At 37.1% G+C, this 23,922-nt stretch overlaps 1 long non-coding RNA gene across 2 annotated transcripts in view; it reads right to left on the bottom strand.

Moving 5' to 3' along the window:
- Positions 1-23,922, bottom strand: part of LOC140512810 (uncharacterized) — a 203,129-nt gene that overhangs the window by 31,319 nt on the left and 147,888 nt on the right. Inside the window, exon 5 of one of the 2 annotated variants that reach the window (XR_011969925.1) lies at positions 8,635-8,729. The exons of the other annotated variant lie outside the window; for it this stretch is intronic. This is a non-coding gene — a long non-coding RNA (uncharacterized lncRNA). The remainder of the gene's footprint in view (positions 1-8,634; positions 8,730-23,922) is intronic. 2 annotated transcript variants of the gene reach the window in all.

A 23,922-nucleotide genomic window follows, 5' to 3' on the forward strand; every position in this document is an offset into this window, starting at 1 on the left:
AGAAATGCTATTTAGGATTGAACTCTTGACTGAATTTGTTTAAATAAATGTGGACAAATCAAGAGTTGGTAACACTTAAAGAATTCTTGTGATATTCTCATCAGGGATCCTGATCACGTCAGTGAACCTGGCTAAACCAAACCTCTCCTTAAAAGGGAAATACTCATATATGTGAAGGTGGCAACCAACCATTAAAGATTCCAAAGGAGAGACAAAAGATCAGAATACCAAACAAGAAAAATTCTTTAATGTAGCGTGCCAAAGAATGCTCCAGGGGAAAGGGGGAAAGGGGGAAACTAGTAGCAATCATAGCTAGCCTTTACATAGCACTTTAAGATTTGCTAAGTATTTTGCAAATATTATCTCATTTTATCCTTATAACAAGTATTATTATTCCCTTTATTATTGTAGGTGAAGAAACTGACATAGCCAGTGATTAAGTGACTTGCTCAGGATCACAAAGGTAGCAAGTGTCTAAGGCCGGCTCCATGTTTGGTACAATACACTTGGTGCCACCCAATGAAATTACTCAATAAAGGGTTTCAATAAATGCTGGATGAGTGAATGGATTACTGGGTAAACAGATGAAAAGAGTGAAGTTGATACCATGTGATGTTACAACAACCAGACAATTCACCACAGCATACGACCTAGAACTGAAAGTGATATTTGCGCTCATCTAATTCAACCCTCTATTTCTTCAATGTGGAAACTGAGGCAAAGATACTTCCTCAAGTACGTCAAGAGAAGGGAATAATACAAATAATAAGTTGCAAAGCCAGAATATCCAGGGTCTCTAACTCTAGACTGTGTGCTCATTCCATTTCCCTATGCAATTTGGAGCAGAAATGGTAGGGAGATGTGGTCATCAGTCAAATTATTGTTATATAGACAAAATCCACCTCCCAAATAGTTATCAGTGGAGGAGGAAGAGATTAAGGAGAAAGAAAAAGGGGAGGGAGAGAGAGGGAGATTGTGAGAGAAATGAATTATGGCCAAGTGGAAGGAAGAGAGGATTTGGTCATCAGAACAACTTTAGCCAGTACAGGAAACCACATTCTGCAATAACTCATTTTCTTTAATACCAGCTGTTTGCTCCATCAAGACAATGTCACTGGTTTTTGAAAAAAGAATATTTCCTGATCCCATATAAAATATTTTACTAGACACAGAGTTGGGGAAACAGGAAGCAAAGTTTACTGATTTTCCAACTTTGGAAAATCCTTATATTATCAGCAAGCATTTATCTTTGTCATTTGCTAAATTCCATAGTTGAAGAATTCAAATAATTCTTCTGTTCAAAATCCACAAGTATAAAATGCAAATAAAATAATGTCATGAGATTTAAGAAATCACAAAGAAAGTATTTATGAGCTATGAAATATATGGGGTTTTTGTTGTTCAAATAAATTAACTTAAAGATTTGTCCTTAGCTTTGTCTTCAAAGTGATCAAATTGTGCAAAGATATGTTATTTCTTTAAAGCATTAGACACAATTATACATTAGAAATCTGTCTGAGTTCACAAGTTGGTTAGGCATCAATCCAGTTTATACATATTATTGGATGTCAGTAAAAGTGTGATGGATGGACATCTAAATAAAAGGCAGTCATCTAGAAGCTACCATTAACCTAAGACCCCAAAGTGACCTACCTGCATTGTTTCCAAGCTGTTTATATTAAGAAAACTAAGGTAATTTTATTCTTTAATGTCAATTACTAGTTATTTTGCATAGTTTAAACAACCTCCAGGGTGGGGGGAAAGTGTAATTGGTATTTTTTCAGGTCAATTTGATACCTTGATACATTGTCTATGTAAATCAGCTTTCATTAGTTTTTTCACAAAACAATTTCGTGAAACAACCAAATTTGTCTATGTTAGATGGTACAAGATGCTACCTTTATATAAGTGTGCAGTAATATTTATCCTTATTGTAGTCAGATCCTGAAGAAATCATTTAGCTTTTGAGTTCAGTCAGAACTTGAAATGAGCTCTAAAGTTACTGAAATCCTGAAAACATAGTACATTATACCAGAGAAATCCTGGTATTATGTGCTACATTTTATGTACAGACCTAAAATTTCCCCAGGGGTGAGAGGGTACATTTAACTATCTCAACTACAGTTTTTATTATGGTATTAGCCTTTTAAAAGAGATGTCCAAGTTCTAATACTAAACAAAAGGTCAGAAATTTCCTTTCAAAGATTAAAGAGAAACTACCGCCTTGCTACAAATTCATTCTGGTGAGAAATCATTGATTATATTGTCACTATAGAATTTGTGTTCCTCAGGGGCAGAGACTGTCTTTTATGTTTTTATTCCATGTTTTACCCAAAAGTAATTGGTACATTTATTGGGCATTTAAGTGCTTAATGATTGATTTATTTATGTCAAAAGGACAACAGACTTTCCAGATTTCTAATAAAGGGAAGAAAGGAATGGGGGAAAGACCTGCAATTGGTATCAAGAGATATAAATTCAAATCCTTGTTTTAATTACTGAATCCTAAGGAGTCTTCTCAGTTCTCATCCTTCTTGCCATCCCTGTGGCATCTGACTATGTTAACAAGCTCCTACTCCTGGATACACTCTCTTGCCATGGTTTTCCTGATACCAATCTCCCCTGGTTCCCCTCCTACGTTTCTGACAGCTTTTTCTCTGTATCCTTTATGGGATCATCCTATTGCCTCCTATGATGGAAGTGAGCTTGGGGTCCTCTTTTGTCTATGCTCTCTCTTACTTAATGACTTTAATACCAGCTCTCAATAGTCATCCATGCTGAGGATTCTCAAATCCATATATCCATCTCTAACTTCTCTCTTGAATTCCATTCCCATGTTCTCCTTACTCATCTCTACATACTGATTTCCCTCAAGTCCTAGCTAAAAATTCACCTTCCTTAGGAAGAGAGGATTTCTTTCTTTCCCAATCCCTCTTAATCCTAGTGCCTTCCCTCTATTATTTCCCATTGATCTTGTATATAATTTGTTTATACACAGTTAACTGCATATTTAGATTGTGAGCTCCTCAAGGATACTTTTCTTTGAATCTCCATTGCTTAGTACAGTACCTGGCACATAGTAGGTGCTTAATAAATGTTTAGTGACTATTATACATCTCCAAATTAATGTTCCTCAAAGTCATCATGTCAAAAACAGAATTCTTTGTCTTTCCTTCTAAACCTATTCATTCTACTATACTTCCAGTTACCTAGGTCCATAACCTTGGAATCATTTCCTTCTCTCTCCTCCCTCATATGCAAACAGTTGCCAGGCAGACTTCATTGCTTCTACCTCCATATCTCTCCTATATATTCTCTTTTCTCTACTCAGATACCCAGGGTTGTTGTGAAGATCTGACAAGGCAATGTATCTACAATGCTACAGTTTTCAACATTATTACCATCTCATTAAGGAATAATGGGGAAAAACACTCTATTAATTCAACAAACACTACTGAAAACCTACTATGTGTAAAGCTTTAGGAATGTAAATATAAAAATGACAAAGTCCATTCCCTGAAGAGCTTACATTTTGCTTTCTACTTCCATTTCTTAACTGTGTAACCATAACAAACCTCTGAAATTTACTATTTTTTTTAAATGAAAGGATTGGACCAAATTGTCTTCATAAGGTCCCTTCTACTTCTAAACAATTCACCTTAATTATTTAGCACTAAAAAAAAATAGTTCAATGGAAAACCGAGAAAGGGGAGCCCAGTCTTTAGAGTAAATAATGTTCCCTGCCTGGTTTCAATCCAATTTGCAGGCTTTTAGGGAGCCATCTTCCAGTCATGAGAGACTGAGGGGCTAGTAGTATATGGTGATGAATTTTATTGTGGTTTGTCTATGGTGGATGGTACATCAGGGAAATCTAGAAAGTGTAACTACTCCCAGAATAACTCTCCCACTTGCTGACTGGGATCTATAATTCTACCTGAGTAGTATTCATTTGGTGGAATGGAATGTCTTGATAGGCTCCTTGAGGAGGGGAGTGAATTTATTTTCAGGCTTTATATCCCCATCATAATTATGCCTAAAATAGAATAGGTACTCAAAAATGTTTCCAATCACCAACTTTTCTTCCTTTTATGATGGGACTTGGGGTTCTATTCACAAAGGAAACTCCTTCTACCAATGCAAATAAGCTCTCTCTGTGTCTCTCTGTCTCTGTCTCTCTGTTTCTGTCTCTCTGTCTCTGTCTTTCTGTCTGTCTCTTTCTCTTTCTGTCTCTGTCTCTCTGTCTGTCTCTCTCTCTGTCTGTCTCTCTCTCTCTGTCTCTCTCTCTCTCTCTCTGTCTCTCTCTCTCTCTCTCTCTGTCTCTCTCTCTCTCTCCCCCCGCCCCTTTCTCCATCTTTCCCTCACTCAAAATTTTACACAGTTTTCTAGGAGCACTGGGAGGTTGGTTGATTTCCCTAGGATGGTACATCCTTGGCACTTAGCACAATGTCTGGCATATAGTAGGTGCTTAATAAATGATGTCTGACTGCCAGAGTCAGTATATCTCAGGAATAATACTTTAACCTACTTCTTTCTATTTCTAAAGTTAGTTCTCTATCCATTATGCCTCACAATAAACACTTATTTAATTGAACTTGAAGTTTGAGAATTTCTATTTAAATTCTAGCTCTGTCACTGTCCTCTGTAAGTATATCATCATATCATCTGCAAAGAGTGATAACTTAGTTTCTTCTTTGCCTATTCTAATTCCTTCAATTTCTTTTTCTTCTCTTATTGCTAAAGTTAACATTTCTAGTGCTATATTGGGTAACAGTGGTGATAATGGACATTCTTCTTTCATCCCTGATCTTATTGGAAATGCATCTAGCTTATCCCCATTGCATATAATGCTTGTTGATGGTTTTAGGTAGATACTGCTTATTATTATATGGAAAGTTCCATTTATTCCTGTGCTTTCCAGTGTTTTCAATAGGAATGGGTGTTGTATTTTGTCAAAAACTTTTTCTGCATCAATTGAGATAATCATATGGTTTCTGTTAGTTTTGTTATTGATATGACCAATAACGCTGATAGTTTTCCTAGTATTGAACCAGTCCTGCATTCCTGGTATAAAACCTACCTGATCATAATGTATTATTCTCATGATAAATTGTTGCATTCTTTTTGCCAATATCTTATGTAAAATTTTTGCATCTATATTCATTACAGAAATTGGTCTATAATTTTCTTTCTCTGTTTTGTCTCTTCCTGGTTTAGGTATCAGAACCATATTTGTATCACAAAAAGAATTTGGTAGAACTCCTTCTTCACCAATTTTCCTAAATGGTCTATATAGTATTGGAATTAACTGTACTTTAAATGTTTGATAGAATTCACTTGTGAATCCATCCAGCCCTGGGCATTTTTTCCTAGGAAGTTCATTGATGGCTTGTTCAATTTCTTTTTCTGAGATGGGGTTGTTTAAGTATTCAACTTCCTCTTCTGTTAATCTGGGCAATTTGTATTTTTTTAAAATACTCATCCATCTCATTTAGATTGTCAAATTTATAGGCATACAGTTGGGCAAAGTAATTTCTAATTGTTGTTTTCATTTCTTCCTCATTGGAAGTCAGTTCACCCTTTTCATTTTTTATATTGGTAATTTGGTTTTCTTCTTTCTTTTTTTAATCAAATTGACCAAAGGTTTATCAGTTTTATTGGTTTTTTTCATAAAACCAATTCTTAGTTTTATTTATTAGTTCAATAATTTTCTTAGTTTCAATTTCATTAATCTCTCCTTTGGTTTTCAGCATTTCTAATTTGGCATGTACTTGGGGACCTTCAATTTGTTCTTTTTTCTAGCTTTTTCAGCTGCATGCCCAATTCATTGATCTCCTCTTTCTCTATTTATTCATGTAGACATTCAAAGGCATAAAACTTCCCCTAAGAACTGCTTTTGCAGCATCCCATAAGTTTTGGTATGTTGTCTCATTATTGTCATTCTCTTGAATGAAGTTATTGATTGTTTCTATGATTTGTTGTTTAATACACTCATTCTTTAGGATTAGATTATTTAGGTTCCAGTTGATCTACCTTTAATATCTTTCATATTTTACCTTTTATTATATATAATTTTTATTGCATTATGATCTGAGAAGGATGCATTGACTCTCTCTGCCTTTATGCACTGGATTGTGAGATTTTTATGCCCTACTACATGTCAATTTTTGTATATGCATGTACCGCTGAGAAAAAGGTATATTCCTTTCTATCCCCATTCAGTTTTTGCCAGAGATCTCTCATATCTACCTTATCCAGAGTTCTATTCACTTCTTCTTCTTCTTCACTTCTTTCCTTCACTTCTTTCTTGTTTATTTTGAGGTTAGATTTATCAAGTTCAGAGAGGGGGACATTGAGGTCCCCCACTAGTATAGTTTTGCTGTCTATTTCTTCCTGCAACTCCCTGAACTTCTCCTCTAAGAATTTGGATGCTATATCACTTGGTGCATATATGTTTAGTAATGATATTGCTTTCTGTCGCTGTCCTGTCATGTGACCACAAGCAAGGAACAACTTCTGTGCCTGAATTTCCACATCTGAAAAATGAGAGCTTTAAACTGGATGATGCTCAAGCTCCTTTTAATTCTAAATCTATGATCCCATTAGCCCTATTAAATATACATTCCTCTGGGAAGAGAAAGGAGAGGAAGTTTGGTATGAAAGTAAGAACATGAGTTCACATCTGAGTTCTACCACACACTAACTGGTGACTTTGGGCAAGTAACTTGAGAACCATTTTGGTTCTCAGTTTGGCTACCTATGAATGAGAAAAATAATATTTGCACTATATATCTAGCAAGGGTATAATAGGGATAAAAATGTGATGAAGAATTAAAGAAAGTGCTTGGTAACTGTAAAAATGTGATAGAAATATAAGCTATTTTTATTTAGTCTCTATGCTGAGTTTTAGAACCTTTCTTTAGAGCAGGTATTGAAAGGAAAAGGAAGGAAGGCCAGAGGGTACAGAATGCCTGGTGGGAAGAAAGATGTACTTCCCAAGAGATAAAGGGCATCAAAAGAGGAGGGGAGATTATGAGAGACATACTTCCCCTACCTCACAATTTTGCCTGGGGGCTGGTCTCACCTGTAATCATCACCTGAAACAGTTAACAGAGGGTTTCAGGTGACAGCTGGTTTCAGTTGGGAATCTGGGGGTGGAAGAAGAGACAAGGGATGATTTTTTTTGTTTTTCTGCAGTACAGGAAGGTGAATTGGTATGCCCTCTCCTTCTCTGCCTCCCACCTCCCTCCTGAACAGGAAAAAAAAATGAATCAGAGACTCCAACTAGCCTTCAAAACAGATGTCTGCTGTAATCCAAAATCATATAGCCTGGAAGATTGCCCTTAAAATTCCCTAAAAACCAACAAGAATTACTATTCATAGTCTAAGTAAATAAGTACAGAATGTCTTTAAAGTAAGTAAATTATGTAACCCTTCATGTAGTCAGAATGTATTCTGGAAAGATTTGGGCAGGGCCCTTTAAGAGTTCAGAGATGACTTTAAAGGGTGCAGAAGGAAACCAATAATTTAATTTGTAAGTGGTCTAATTTTTATAATACCTATTGTTGTCATACTGCCTTCATTTCTAAATATATTTCCTCCTTTTCCCTGCTGAGGAGCTGTCTTATAATAAAAATTTCAAAAGAAAGAAGAAAAAAGTATTCAATAAAACTAGCCATGACACACAAAGATAGTGGAATGTTACTGCTCCCAAGCGATTTTGACTATGAAGGATATACAGGAACGTGGGAAGACTTCAATGAACTGATGTAAAGGGAAGTAAGCAGAACCTGGAAAACAATACATGCAACCACTCTAACAGCAAGTATTACACTGTGGAACATCAGTAACATTAAATACTGAGTAATTATAATGACGTCTTTGACCCTGAAGAAGAAAAGAAAAAACGCATCTCTCTCTCTTTGCAGAGTTTCAGACTCAGAAAATGTATTAGTTTTGCTAAACTACTTCCCCACCCCCATGTTTCTTTCCCTTGTATTCTATTAGATATATTTGGAAATGGAAGATTAGGTAAATACAAAAGCGATCAATCTGTTTTTTAATCTAACTACCATATCCACCGTATCCATTATAATCTCCATCTTTTTGGAATGAAGGGATGGAAGTTCATTTTCGCATCTTAACTCTTCTCCGGGCCATTTGATAATTATAACTATTCTGTGAAACTCATTAATTTTAGAAACTACACCTGATGCTCTTATTGTACTTTACTTTCTGAGATATTGTATGCATTTCCCATTCATGATTCATTATTCATTGCTGTATTCTTGGAGGGCCAGTAAATCCTTCGGTAAGACATGATAGCTACGATATAGTGATAACATCATATTAAAGAATGTTAAGATTAAAAGAGATTTGAAGAGCACAGGATCCTAAAGTTTAAGCTAGCAGGGACTTTAAAGGCTATCTAGTCTTCATTTTACAAATAAAAATACTGAGACCCAGAGAAGAAAAGTATTTTGCCCAAGTTTCATAGATAGAAAGTGTCACCGTTGGAATATAACCCAGATCCAGTCCTTTATTTTACTAACAAAGATAGGGAGATGAAAGAATTTACTTTTTACTTTTTAAAAATTATATATATATGTATATATATATACTTTTTACATCACCTACATTTCATAATGTATCTCTCCATGCCATTCCTTCCCCTTCCTTTCTTCCTCCTCCTTCCACAGAGACATACTTTATATACTTTATGTCAAAGAACACTAAAAAAAGACAGAGAAAAAATAATATTCATCAAAATGAATAAGCAGGTCCAAAGAAATCTGACATTATATGTAGTGCTCCACATATATTCTCGTCCTGTCTCCATCTCTATCATCTTCAAAAGGTGAGCCTTCTCATATTTCTCCTTCGGTGACCATTATAATTTCACACTATTTAATTTGTATCATTTTATTGTTCTTTCAGTTTACATCATGTATATGTTCAGTACTGCTTTCTTCATTTTGTATCAGTTCATATGAGTCTTCTCCTCCTTCCTTGTATTATTTTTTACAGAATAATAATATTTCATTATGTTTGTGCACCACAATTTCTTTTACAATGGCTTCCCCAAATAGTCATACTACTTTCATCTGAAGATCACCATTGAAGGTAGATTTACTCCCATTCACTTCTAAGACAGCTCCAACAGTTAGAAAGTTTTTTGCTGTAGAACTAATCAATCAATAACAATTTACTAAAATATCTACTATATGCTAAGCATTGTACGAGGTGACAGGAACATGTGAACAAAAATAAAATAACCTGTGCCTCAAGGAATTTACATTCTATTGGGAAAAACGTGCAAGTATGTACAAAGATATATTTCAGGTGAGAGGCACTGACAGATGGAAAGGAGGGTTCATGTACAAAGGCTCTCATATAGGAAGAAGGAAGTGTTTGAGCTAAGTTTTGATGTAAACTTGGGATTCCAAGAGGTAGAGATAAGGAGGGATGAGTTCTGGTCAAGGAGGACAGTCTAGTCAAAGTCATGGACACAATCAACAAGTATTTATGAAATATTTATTATATGTTAAGTGCTGGTGATATAAAGAAAGTCTAAATCAGTCCATGCCCTCAAAGGGCTTATATTCAAATGGAGGAGACACATATGAGAAAAAATAGGTACATAAAAGTTATATACAGAGTAGCTGGACAGTATCTTTGAGGGGATGCTTAAACAGATTAAAGAACGGGGGAAAATTCTGTAGAAGATAGCATTTGAGCTATCTTGAAAAAAGCCAGATATATTAAGAGGTATTGATGAAACAAGAGAACATTCCAGGCATGGAGGAGAGCTAGCACAAAGGCTTGGGGAAGGGGAGGTATGTGAAACAAGGTCTTTGATTATTCTCCCACAGCATCTTGATTTTTCATGCAGCTGTGTCTTCGAGTGGCTGAAAGGGAGTAGTATGTATATAATAAGTCTAGAAAAGCAGTCTAGAGTTAGATTGTGAAAGAATTTAAATGCCAAACAGTATTTTATACTAGAGGAAATAAGGAACCACTAGAGATTCCTGAACAAGAGTCACATAAGACGTCACATTCTTTAACAATAGCATTTTGGCAGTTGTATGGAGAATGGATAGGAATGGGGAGCAACTGGAGGCTAGGAGGTCACTTTAAAGAGTTAATGTTATATCATTATTTTATTATAAGTATTGCAAAATATTATAAGAGATAATAAGGGCCTCAACTAGGGTGAGTGGAGAGGAAGTAGAAATTGAGATGTCATATAGGAAGAATCTGGAAAGTGTGAATGAGAAGGTAGAGTCAAGGAAGACTCCATGGTAGTGAACCTAAGAAGGAGGGTGCTATCCTATACAAAAAGAGAAAGGGGAATGAGTTTGGAGGGTACAAAAAAACTAAGTTCCATTTTAGAGAACATCTGTTTTTCTGTACCTTCCATCCATTTCTCATAGTTCTGCCCAATAACCTAGGCCAAAAAAAAAAAAAAAGCACTTAATTCCTCATATATAATTAGACAACCACTTTATCTGACTACACACACACACACACACACACACACACACATACACACACATTCTCAAGGTTACCAGATGATTAATGGCAAAAGTGGAACTAGAACTCAAGTCTCTTGACTCCTAGGTCCATGTTTTTTCCACTAGAGTTAATGTAAAATAAAACATAGCTGGAAAGTAAAACAATTTCAGGAACCTGAGTCTGATGCTTATTAGCTGGGTGACTTTGGGCAAGTTACTTTATCTCATAAAGTGTCATCTGCAAAGTGATCAGAGTAATATTTGCACTAATACCCTTACAGGGTTGTTGTGAAAAGATGATTTTGTAAACCTTAAAACATTATATTAATGTGAGTTATTTTAATTATGTTACAGCTGCCTCTCTGGCTACCTAGACCTCAATATCATAGAAAACATAGACCCAAAGCTCCTAACTTCCAAGATGGTACACAAAGCTAACCAAGCCAATCTGCCACTTAGGTGTCTCTAGACTAGGCATTTTTTCCTTCCAAGAGAGTTTTTCAAACTGCTACCTCTTTGGCAGCCTCCAAATTTCCCCAAGATAAGGTCCCAGCATTGACTACCTCTCATCTCTCAACTTTTCAGTCCTTTCTATATTATTTGCAGGAAATCAAAAGGTAAGCGATGAGGGCTTAAATCAAAAGAATATGTGATAAGGGGAGAAGGCAGATGTTTATTCTGCTTAAGAGTTTTCATTAACAATGAATACAAGTATAGAATAAGAACAAATGTTATCCCTACTTGCCCAACAGGGTTGAACTATCCTCTAATGTCCTCAATTAAGTTACAAAAAATAAAAATAAAGAAAAGAAAAACCCAGGGTACCCTTTCCCAAGGGTTTCTAGGCATTGAGAGGGAGACTGAGTTTCTCCCAAAAAAGGAGAAGCTCCTTGAATACTCTTCTGTTGCAGTTCCCAATTCAGCTCCTTTGAAATTTAATCCACTCTGTTTTTCAATATCTAACCCATTCAAGGAGCTGTTACCCAGTATTCCCTCTGTTCCTTCTTTTTCACTTAGCAGCTCTACCTCTTCTGGTCTCCTTTGGCCTCTCCTGGGGTCTCATTTGGAATGATGTGGCCTTTTAACTGATTGGCTTCTCAGTTCGGTGTTTCTTGTTGTTTCTTGAAAGGTGAGATCAGAAGGGAGATACTTTTCCTGGACTGGGATGAGACAAGTCCAGAGCTAGGTTACCCGATGGAAAATAGTTTACAAGTTTTGTGGGTAGCATGTCTATGGATTCTAAAGACAGTCTATGAAAATTTTCAAAACAATGAGTCAAGGGCAGAGGAAATTCATTCTTTCCAAAATGTAAGGTGAAGGGCAAAATCTCCTTACCTGTTACCATAAGTCTTCTAGTCAGGCAACTAGATGGCTGAGTGGATAGGGCATTGGGACTACAATCAGGAAATTTGTTGTTCAGTTGTGTGCAACTCTTTGTGACCCCAATTGGGGTTTTCTTGGCAAAGATACTGGAGTGTTTTGCCATTTTCTTCTCTAGCTCATTTTACCGATGAGAAAATTGAGGCAAATAGCGTTAAGTGACTTGCCCAGGGTCATACAGCAAGTGTCGGACACTCAATTTGAACTCAAGAAGATGAGTCTTCCTGATTCTTGATCCAGTACTCTATGTGCCACCTACCCAAGTTCAAATCTGGCCATAGCTACTGTGTGACCCTAGGCAAGTCATTTAGCCCCATATATTTCACCTTCCTCATCTTAAGAATGAGCTGGAGAAGGAAATAGAAACTACTGTAATATCTTTGTCAAGAAAACCCAAAATGTGATCATAAAGAGCCAGACATGACTGAAATGACTGAACAACAAAAAACAGATTCAGTAAACAAGCACTTATTAAATGCTCACTATGTCAGCACTGTCCTAAGTACTGAGGATATTAAGAAAGTTTTTACTTTTCAGATTCCCTGTCTTCAATGGACTAACATTATAATGGGGAGAGAGCATGCAAATAACTACGTACATATAAGATATATTAAGTATAAATGGATGGTATTAAGAATGGGGAGCACCAGGAAAGTCAACTTGTAGGGGAGAGGATTTGAGCTGTCTTGAAGGAACCTAGGGAATCCTGGGGGAATTGGTAAGGAGGAAGAACATTTCAGTTATGGGGAACAGCCAATGCAAACGCAGAGTTCTATATGCAAGGAACTGCCGGATTATAGAATATATGTAAAAAGTAAGAAGAATGGAAAGGTAGAAAGGGGCTAGGTTGTGAAAGGCTCTAAACAAAAATAAAAATTACATCTGATACCTCTGAACACCAGAACAAATATTCAAGCATTTAAAATTAATAGGAAACTTAGTTATTGGTAAATTTTATTTCTTAGAATGATTGAGCCTAAATGTTCTTCAGAGATCACAGGAGTATAAATTTAGAGCTGGAATGAATCTTATAAGTCATAAAGTCCAAACCCTTCATTTAAACCAAGCTCCCACAGGGATAAAGTTATTTGCCCAGGATCACATTTCCAGAAAGTATCTAAGGCGAGATTTAAATCAAGGTCTTCATAATTCAAATTCAGCCCTCTCTCTACTATGTCACCCTGGCCCTCTTCACATAAAGTGCAGAAACACTACAAAAGCTCATGAACACCAACAGCAATGGAAAATAAATTGGACCAACCATACACATTAGCAAAAGAAAGCATATGACAAATGAAGGCTGTCTAAACTATGACAAACAGTTGGATGACCAGTCTATTTAGTTAATCCACCAATATGTTTACCTTGGATAGATGGCATGAATGGATAATGAGATGGACCCCAAATTGCACAAAATGATCAGATTGGGCTCAGTGGCATTTGAGAAACTGTACAATTATATACCAGAGCCAGGAGGTGGGGAGGGGAGATGATTAAAATCCAGTTAAGAGACTATTAGATCACTTAGACTACAAGATGTCACTGGAACACTCTCAGTAGAATAAATGTTTATGTCATATATGCTCATGATTATATGCTAAGCATTCTGTTTGCCAGAAGGGCTCATGTTGACTGCATGCACTTATAGCGTGACTATGTACAAGACTTTTGATCTAAGTTATATGTTCATTTCTGGTGTTTATAATAATGTCATTGATGTGTGTTCAAATGTTTGTGTTTCTCATGTAATTTTTACAAGAATTACATTTTTTTTAATTCAGGGGGAAATGTAGTTGGCTTGGAAAAGATCAGGCTGTTATGTATTACTTGGGAACTGGGACAAAGGTCATCATGCATTTCAATTTTCTCTAGCCAGTCTAGGCATTGCTATTGGGATGAAACAGAAAAGCATAATGGGAAGAAATTTAAAATTTTCTCAACAGTCTATTATTTCTAAGGTCCTTTTCTATTTGAGGAAGGAGAGTCCTGGGAATACTTGGGAGTAGAGGGAAGAGGAGGTGAAGGGAACAATTAAAAAGAATTAAATTTGTTTCTGAATGTGTTAGATGACAGTTGAATTGAGGGACTCTGGAGAAATGCTTAAAAAAATATTTAAAGGAAGGGTTCAGAACACAGTCAAACAAGTTCCAAGAAATATAATGGAATGACCTTGAACATAGCCTTAGTTGTTTTACCTTCTAGAGCAGTCAGGCTAAGGAGAGGAGCTCCCAAATCATTGATGGTGAGCAGAGATATAAGTGTCCTCTTAAAGATGGCTAGATAGATGAACACCAGATGGGACAGAGATGAGATTCAAAGCTGGGAGCTCTCATGATCTCCTGGTTCCTTCTCTGCTGTTAATAGTCATGGTTTTGTCTCCCAGTTCTTAAAGAAGCTTTGCTTGACCCTACCAACCTCTCTAAAATCTCCCTCCTATGTCTGTCCTCCCTTTTATACTCAAACTGTAAAAGCTGTCACTGTAACTCAATATCTCCTCTCCCTTTCCTCTCAAGCACTTGTCAGCCCTTGGCAATCTGTATTCTGATTTCATCATTCCACTGAAACTGGTGCTTCCATGGTACCAGTGATCTAATTTTAAAATCTGATGGCCATTTTAGCAACATCTCCTACTCTGCAGGATTTGACCTTGATGATCATCTATTCCTCCTGAATATTCTTTTTTCTCTGGGTTTTTCTGATGTCACTTTCCTCTGGTTCTCTTCCTATAGATCTGCCTATTCCTTCTCAATCTCTCATACTCAATCAACTTTTTTTTCCATCTCCTATATGAAGGTCTACCCCAAGTTTCTGTCCTAAATCTTCTTTTCTACACTTTCTTTTATTGGTGAGTTCATCAACATCCATGGGTTCAAATATCATCTTTGCACAGATGACTCCCAATTAGAATTATACCAAAGTAAAATGAGTTGCCTCCTGAAACAATATTTCCTCCTTCACTAGGAGTCTTCAAAAGTTGGATGGAAGGAATGCTGTAAAGATTTTTGTTTAGGTATTTTTTTGGACTACATAGCTGCGGAGGACCCTTTCACCTCTGAGCCTAAGGAATAAAGAGCTTTATTTGCTCAGATTATATACATGAACAAATCAGAAAACATCTTTGTGAAATGGATACAGTATTAGACCTGAGACAGAAAGACCCAACTTTGAATCCTGTCTCACGTGATCCTAGACAAATTACTTAACTCCTTTCAACCTCAGTTTCCTTATTTGTAGAATGGGGATAATATTAGTACCTCTCTCCCAGATTGTTTTGAGAATTGAATGAGTTAATATTCAATTTTCTCCATCTACCTTCCTTTCTTCTTATTCCTTACTCATCTATATGAATGACCTCTGTGATCCAGTGACACCAGACTCCTTGCTGTTTCTTGAACACAACATACCATCTTTTGACTCTGATATTTTCTCTAGCTATCTTCCATGTGTGGAACTCTCTCCCTCCTCATCTGTTTCTGAACTTCCCCTAAATCTGAGCCAAAATCCCACCTCTGCAAGAAACACTCCTTCTTAATCTCACTGCCTTCTTTCTGAGATTAACACCAATTTATCCTGTCTATAGCTTGTTTGTACATAGTTGCTTACATATCATCTCCCTAATTAAATTGTTAGCTTTTTGAGAGCAGGGACATTTTTATTTGATTTTTTGTTTTGTTTTATTTGCAAAATTGTTTTTGCCTCTCCTTATATCCCTAATTCTTAGCACAGAGTCTGGCACATCATAGGTATTCAATAAATGTATATGTATGTGTACATATAGATATGTATGTTTGTATGTATGTATAGTGCTTTGCAAAACAAATAGCCACACAATTGCTTTTGTTATTATATTAGGCAGAAACTTTTAAACGTTTCCCTCAGAAAGACTCCAACTGGATAACTAGTAAATCTGCCTTTAAAACAAAAAATCCATTGAATTCTAAGAATAATTTGGGATATTATTTTGGGGGGGAAAGGTGGTAAAGTGCCTACCTGTGTACGTAATTCTCTACTGATATAGATCACAATTGTAGCCAGAGGACACTAAGAATAACTTTCTCAAGGTCATGAAGTTAGTACCCATCACAAACAGGGCTTGAACCCAGGTTTCTTGACTCCTAGGCTGGCCTTCAATGACTCTCTCTGTATGTATAATCTTCCTGAAACGTTCTGAAAGAGTGTGTTGACATGAAGCATATTCACATATTTCCATTGAATAGCCCACATGAGATTCTCTCTTGATTAAAAGAACAGTTACAATAAACACCTTCATCTTGTAGGAAACTTCCTCCAAATGTAGCCTCACACTCTAAAATTGGAGAAAATCCTGTGTTTTGTAAATAGCGTCTCTAAAGTCTCCTCTGAAAGTGCTTTCTTCCTGATTCCTTCAATAAGGTTACTATGTGACTTTAAAAAATTCCACTACTCTAGGAAAACTGCTATTTCCCTTTATGTCCAGATTTAGCAGGTTTTTCAAAGCCCTTCTTATTAAGAAAGTTGTGGCTGGAAACATGGATAAGTAGCTGTGGTGATTCCAGAAAGCTATAAATAATTGTGGGTAGGGTATTTTAAAAATTATCCTCTCCTTTATTGTCTCCCAGGGCCCACCTACAATTGGGTATGGGCCTCCCAAAGTAAAGTGGATGGTCCTAAATGATCATAGGTGGGTTTTAAAAAATAAACACGAAATTAGTTTCACACCTACTTAGACAGCTTAGAATTTTAATGTGTGAAGTCTGCCAGGGCTGTACAGACAAATAAGGCTTTGCATTCAAGCTTCCTACAACCAATCAAAAGAGAGGGCTGAGCACTACCCATTTTACAATCAGCGAGCTGATACACACACCACATTCTAGATTTTACTCAGAAATGAATGAAGCATCACTTGACCTAGTTTTACCATTCACACATCAGAATTTTAAATTTTTTTTAAGAAGGTGTTAAACACAACATGAAGGATCTGATTTATACCCAGCAAATCCAGGAAAAGTCAAAGTTAATCCTCAGAGCTGCTGGTGTCTAGGTTTGTTTTCATAGGATGTCTTCTATATAAAACCATGCTCTGTTCAGGAATCTCTGTGATACCTTACCTCAGAGAAAAGGGTGACTGAATTTTTTAATTTATCTCAGGAAAAAAATATTATATTCCTGTAACTTTTGCATATTTTTATATGTCATTTATGATATTATTCATCTTTAATGGATAGCTCTTAATTCTCAGGGACCTTTTTTAAAAAAGTAAAAAGTAGACAGGACCAGTCTAAAGAGGGGAGCTTTCCCAATAACTCAAGGTCACAATTCATGAGGGGTTCTGAAGCATGAGATTACTTACAAAATGGCCAACTCTTTGCCTATTTGTCAACCTCTTCACCCCTACAGCTTTTTCGCAGAAGGAAAGGTGAAGAAAAGGTTTATAATGAAAATTTCTAAAAATGTGGACTAGGTTAAGATATTAGAATTCTTGTTTCCTATCCATCTTAATGTAATCTCCCTGTCTTATAAATCACAGAATGTCAGAGGTGAAAAGTACCTCCATCCCATACTTGACCAACATTCTCCTCTATAACATTAATGAATGAATTGATGAATGAAAAAATATAAACTATGTGCCATACAACCTGCTAAGTACAGGGAGTATAAATAGAAATGCAAAAAACATTCCCCGTCCTTATGGAGCTGATATTCTAATGGGGGAAACAATCCACATAGGGGAATATTGCCAGGGAGGTAAATTTTGAGCTGGAAAGTTACAGGATAATGGAGCTATAAGGTCCACCATCCAGGAACAATTATAAGGTTGATATGACAACAGATTGTGCATGGTTCAAGAACTAAAAAGGAGAAAGGCAAAGAAAAGGCACTCTCCTGGAGGTTAGGAAGTTGGTGCTGAAATTGTGGAGGAAGTCACTGAAGGTGAGGAAGTACAATGAAGTATATCCGCAATATCTACAAGAGGTCATCCAACTATCTTTGGAAGCCCTTTATTAAGAGGCAAATAGAAAGGTACCTCAATGGAACAGAGCAGACATACAATTTACATCAGCAAATAAATATAATAACTTTATATTTGACAAGTGCAAAGACTTAATATTTTGGGATAAGAATTCATTATTTGGTAAAAATTGTTGGGAAAACTGAAAAACAGAATGGCAAAAACTGGGCATAGACCAGTATCTTACACCATTTACCAAGATAATAAGCTCATCATGACCTAGATAAAAAGAGATAATACAAAAAGCTTAAAAGAACATGGAACATATTATTTATCAGACCTATGGATAGGTGAACAATTTACGAATAAACAAGACATAGAGGACAAAGTTAGGTGTAAAAAAGGATAATTTTGATTACATTAAATGAAAAAGCTTTTGTACAAATAAAACAAATGTAACTAAGATTAGGAGGTTTTTTAAAAATTTTCTGACATTATGGAGAAATCTGACTGATATCTACCCATTGCTTCTAATTCTCCCCCTTGAGGTCAAGGAAAACAAATCAGATCCCTCTGTCAGGTCACAGTCCATTAAAACTTGAAGACAGTTGTTAGATTTCTCCTCTAGACTTCTTTTCTCTAGGCTAAGTATCCCTAGATCCTTTTATCATTTCTCAGGATCTTGGCTACCCTCCTCTCAAGGCTTTCCAAATTCTCAATGTCCATCCTAAAATGTGGCACACAGAAGTCCTGCTCTAGATGTGATCTGACAAGGGCAAAGTACAATCAAATTAGGGCCTTCTTTATTCTAGCAATGTGGCTTTCTCAATGCAGATGAGGAAGTAAAGTTTAGACAGGTTTTCATCTATAACAATGTAATATGGGATAAAGTTATATGGCAAACATTCTACTTATCCTTTGAGGCTCAGTTTAAATACCTCTTCCTCTCTGAAGTCTTCTATGATGAGCCTAGTTTCTCCCCTATCCCCTTCAGCTTCTATAACATGTATTATCTGAGCCTCTTATTTAATATTTAAAATTTACATCTCCATGATATTGCTTATCTTTTTTGTCTGTTTTGGTTTGAAATTTTTATTGAGGTCTTTGTCTCTGTATCATGTTCATTTTTAAATATATTCTTTCCCTTCCCCATCCATCCCTTGAAACAAAAAAAAAGAAAGACAGAAAAAAATGTAGTTCAGACAAACCAATCAACAAATTCACCTAATGAGATTAATATATGTGATGTTTCATATTCATAGTTTCCAATCTCTTCAAAAGAAGACAAGATATTCCTTTCCTTTTCATGTATTGACATAATTGATTGATATATTTCCTCCAAATACCTTCTTGAAGACAAGAACAAACTTTTTTCTTTATATTATGTAATGTCTAGAACTGTGCCTTGCATAGAGTGGGCATTTAATAAATATAAATGAGTTGCATTCCATTTTTACCTAGCCTTTAATTACGGGATGTGCATTGCCTCAGACAAACTGAGACCTGGGAAAGATCTTAGCTTAAAAGGCTAAGATCTCCCACTGCCGTCTGGAGTCATCACAGTCATCTTGACCTGTATCTTGCCACTGAACTCTGATGATTGTGGAGGAGTGAGGCTGATGACTTTGCGCAGCTCTGCCTCACTTAAATCCAATTCACTTGCAAATCAAGACATCACCCACCTGATGTCATTGGTCCTCTGCAAGTACAAAAGACAAATAACATAAACGAGCTGGCAAATAATAGATAGATACATAGATGAGTAAATGAATCAATGGATGGATGGTTGAATACATAAGTAAATAAGGAGTTGATGGGTTGTTTTCAGATCTTCCAATATGTAACCTTAGGAAAGTCATTTAACCATTCTATGGGAACAGGTGTTTATGAAGACCTAGACACTGTACGAAGTACCAGGTACTGTACGAAGCACTTTACAAATATTTCCTCACTTGATTCTCACAAAACCCTGTGAGGCAGGCACCACTGGCATCCCATTTTACAGTTGGAAAGCTGAATAATAACAATAACAGCTAACATCTGTATGACGCTATGTGCCAGCTACTCTACTGAGTGCTTTATGGTTATGATCTCATTTGATCCTCACAACAGTCATGGGATATTGGGGCTCTTGTTACCCCTCTTTTACAACTGAGGAAACTAAATCAAACACAGGTGAAGGGGCAGCTAGTATCTGAACTAGATTTGAACTTAGGCCTTCCTGATTCCTGTGCCCTATCCACTATACCATCTGTGTGTGTGTCCTTCATTGCCTAAGAAGGTCATGCTGTCAGAGAAATAATGACATGACTTGCACTTGACTTTGTTTTGAGTGAGGGAGGGCTGTGCAGGTCACCAGCCTCACTTCTCCTCCAGAGCCATCTCAATCCAGTGACCAGATATTCATCAGGATGACTGGGGATGACCCAGGATGAGGCAATTGGAGTTAAGAGACTTGCCCGAGGTCACACAGCTAGGGAGCGTCAAGTGTCTGAGGAGAGATTTGAACTCAGATCCTCCTGACTCCTGCACTGGTGCTCTATCCACTGAACCACCTATCTGCCTCTTAAAGTCTATAGTCTAGGTAGAGCATATGACACATATTGGAGTACTTTTACATATATATGTATGTATACATATATGTAAGTGTGTGTGTAAAAGGGAGAGACTACCCCTCAAACATTCTAACCACACACAGTTCCTCAGCCTACTCACTTCACCTGACCTGTCCCTGTTAATACCCTTGATCTTACCATCACCCACAAATATACCACCTCCATGTTCAAGAATTCTAAAGTCTTAATCTAACCATAATCTATTAACTTTCCACCTCTCCTTCTGCCTTCCTTTTGTCTGCACCATGACCTCTAATCCTTCAATCCCTCAGTTTTCTCCTAGAACATCATGCCCTGAACTAGTCACTCTCTCCCTTTTTCCCCATCTTTTGGTGATCTTTTGGTGAAGTAGTTCATGCCTACACTGTCTTCTCTTAAGTCCCTGACCCCCTTACCATATCTTACCAGAATGCCTCAGCCTTGGATCACTCCCACCATCCACTGCTTTAGTTCCTACACATGCTAAATTATGCCATGGCTCTGATTGGGTCCACTACAAATTTATTTTACACTAGCTCAGCTGAGCCCTCACTGTTGCTAGGTAAAACCTCTATACCTCCCTGTAATCTTAATATAAGGTTAATGGTGAGTGGGTTGTTGTTGTGTTTGTCTTTCATTGCCAAAGAGGATCATGTCGTCAGAGAAATGATGACATGACTTGCACTTGACTTTGTTTTGAGTGAGGGAGGGCTGTGTGCAAGGTCACCAGCCTCACTTCTCCTCCAGAACCATCTGAGTCCAGTGACCTGATATTCCTCAGGATGACTGGAGATGACCCAGGATACACTGGGAGACCTTGGCCAACGTAGGTACTCACTTAGGGTGGGGTAAGGGAAGAGTTAAAGATCTTTTCTGCGCATTAATAGGCATCAGATACCTTTTGTTAATTTCTAATAAGGCCCTGGGTCACACAGGTAGTGCCCTTAGGTCCTGAAAAGTATATATATCAACATATATATCTACATAGATATAGATAGATAGATATAGATATAGATATAGATATAGATATAGATATAGATATAGATATAGACATAGACATAGATATAGATATAGATATAGATATAGATATAGATATAGATATAGATATAGATATAGATATAGATATAGATATAGATATAGATATAGATATAGATATAGATAGATATAGATATTCTGAGGTGAGGTTTTACTTTGGGACTTAGTTTTTGGAAGACGGTTCATGCGCCAGATGAGACTCTGGGCAGCCATTAAGGAGTCCCCAGCTTTGAAAACCCAGATCTTGGTGCTTCTCTCTCTGGTAATGATGTATGTGTTGCCTATGGTCAGACAGTTGGAAGCCCTGTCTGTTGGTCCTGCTTGTATTTTCTCTGTTGGTATACATGTTTGATTAAAGTGTTGGTTGATCCTCTATAGTTGCTTTCCTTTTAGAAAAGCAGATCTAAGAATCTGTGCAGCAGGCCCTCCTGTGCATGCTGGGGTGCTTTCTGCTATGCTCCCTTGTGAATACACTATCCCATTTTCCACAACAGCTCTTCCAAATTTCTTCCTGCCACCCCTCACACTCTCAACTGAGATTCTTGCCTCATATTTTACAGAAAAAAAATCAAGGCCATTCATCATGATCTCCCTCTTCTACCCTTTCCCCCTCTTTCTATTACTCATATACCTTCTGCCACTATTTCCTTTTTCACTCCTGTCTCACATTAAAAGGCCTTAGTCCTTACCAAGGCAAACCCCTCTCCCTGCACCAACGACCTCATTCTATCCCAAGTGCTTCAACAGATTGTCTCCTGTGTCATCTCCACTCTAACACTTATCTTCAACTTTTCCTTGTCTACTGGCTCCTCTATTACCTACAAACATTTCCCGCATCCTGAAAAAGAGAAATACTCACTTCCCCCTTCCATCCATGTGGCTAAATTTTTTGAAAAGACTATCTACAATAGGTACCTCCACTGTCTCTCTAATCTGGTTCCAACTTTATCATTCCACCAACACTGTTCTCTCCAAAGTTACCAATGGTCTCTTAATTGCCAAGTCCAATGGTCTTTTCTCAGTCCTCATTCTTCTCAACCTCTCTGCAGCCTTGACACTGTTGATCACCTATCTTCTCAGTACTCTCTTCTCTCTAGGTTTTCAGGACACTACTCTCCTGGTTCTCCTATTTATCAAACTTCTCCTTTTCAGTCTTTTTTGCTGAATCTTCATCCAGGTCATTTCCTCTGACCATAGGAGTCCCCCAGGGTTTTGTCCTGTATCCTTTTCTCTTCTCCGTCTATACTACTTCATTTGGCAATCTCATCATCTATGATCTCTATGCTGATTATTCTCAAACCTATCTATCCTGCCCTAAACTCTCTGCTGATATTCAGTCTCACAATTTCATCTGCCTTTCAGACATCTCAAAATAGATGTCAAGTAAACATCTTAAACTCAACCTTTCCAAAAACTGAACTCATTATCTTTAACCCTCAACCCCTCCAAGTTACCCTATTTTGTCAAGGACACCAACATCTCCCCAGTCTCCTGCCATCCCCAACTCCTCATTACCTTTTACTACCAACTCCAATCTTTTGCCATGGCCTGTGGATTTCACCTTTGCAATATCTCTTGAAATGCCCTGTGCTCTCCTCTGATACTGCTGCCACCCTGGTTCAAGGCTTCATGACCTCATGTTTGGATTATTACAATAGCTGGCTGGCAGGTCTCCCTGCCTCAAGTCTCTCCCCACTCCAATCCATCCTCCATTCAGTCACCAGTGATTTGCCTAAAGGACAGGTCAGACCAGGTCACCACTTAACCCCTCTTAATCCTAGAGCTTTTTTCTTCTAATTATTTCCTATTTGTCATCTACATAACTCATTTGTACATATTTCCATACTTATTGTCTCCCCCATTAGACTGGGAGCTCCTGGAGGGCAGGAACCATCCTTTGCCTTTTTCTGTATTCTCAGCAAGTCACACAATGCCTGGCACATGCAGGTGGTTAATAAATGTTTATTGAATGACTCACACATACTACTTGGCAATAGAAAAACTTTCAATTAGCTGTAGATCCAGAACTGAGTGTTCATTCAAAAGGCTTAAAGAGATAAAATCTCTCTTTTCTCCAGAGGCAAATAAGGAAAGAACTGCTATATGCCTCCAGGTCGGGGAACAGATTGCAGCAGTAGAAATAGCAGTGCAGTCCTCCTTTCCCTAGCTCTCTTTATCTCCCTATCCTGGCCAGGGAGTGCATTGTATTTCTATTTTCTTTCTGTTTATTCTTTCCTGAATTTAGGTGGATGAGTATCAGAGATGAAATAGACCAGGTTATGATCTTGTGGATTTAGTGTTTATTTGATTATTCATTTTTATTAATAGTTACCCATTACACACATATGTAACTGTGTGTGCATATGTATACTTATATGTATATGTTTACAGACAAGTCAAGAGAGCCATCAAAGGTCCCCTTAGCAACCAGGACTGGTATTTGAAGTAGCCAAGATGAGTGAAGAAATAACTT

Source organism: Notamacropus eugenii, chromosome 6 (genome assembly GCF_028372415.1).
Source record: "Notamacropus eugenii isolate mMacEug1 chromosome 6, mMacEug1.pri_v2, whole genome shotgun sequence".
NCBI classification, from domain to species: domain Eukaryota; kingdom Metazoa; phylum Chordata; class Mammalia; order Diprotodontia; family Macropodidae; genus Notamacropus; species Notamacropus eugenii.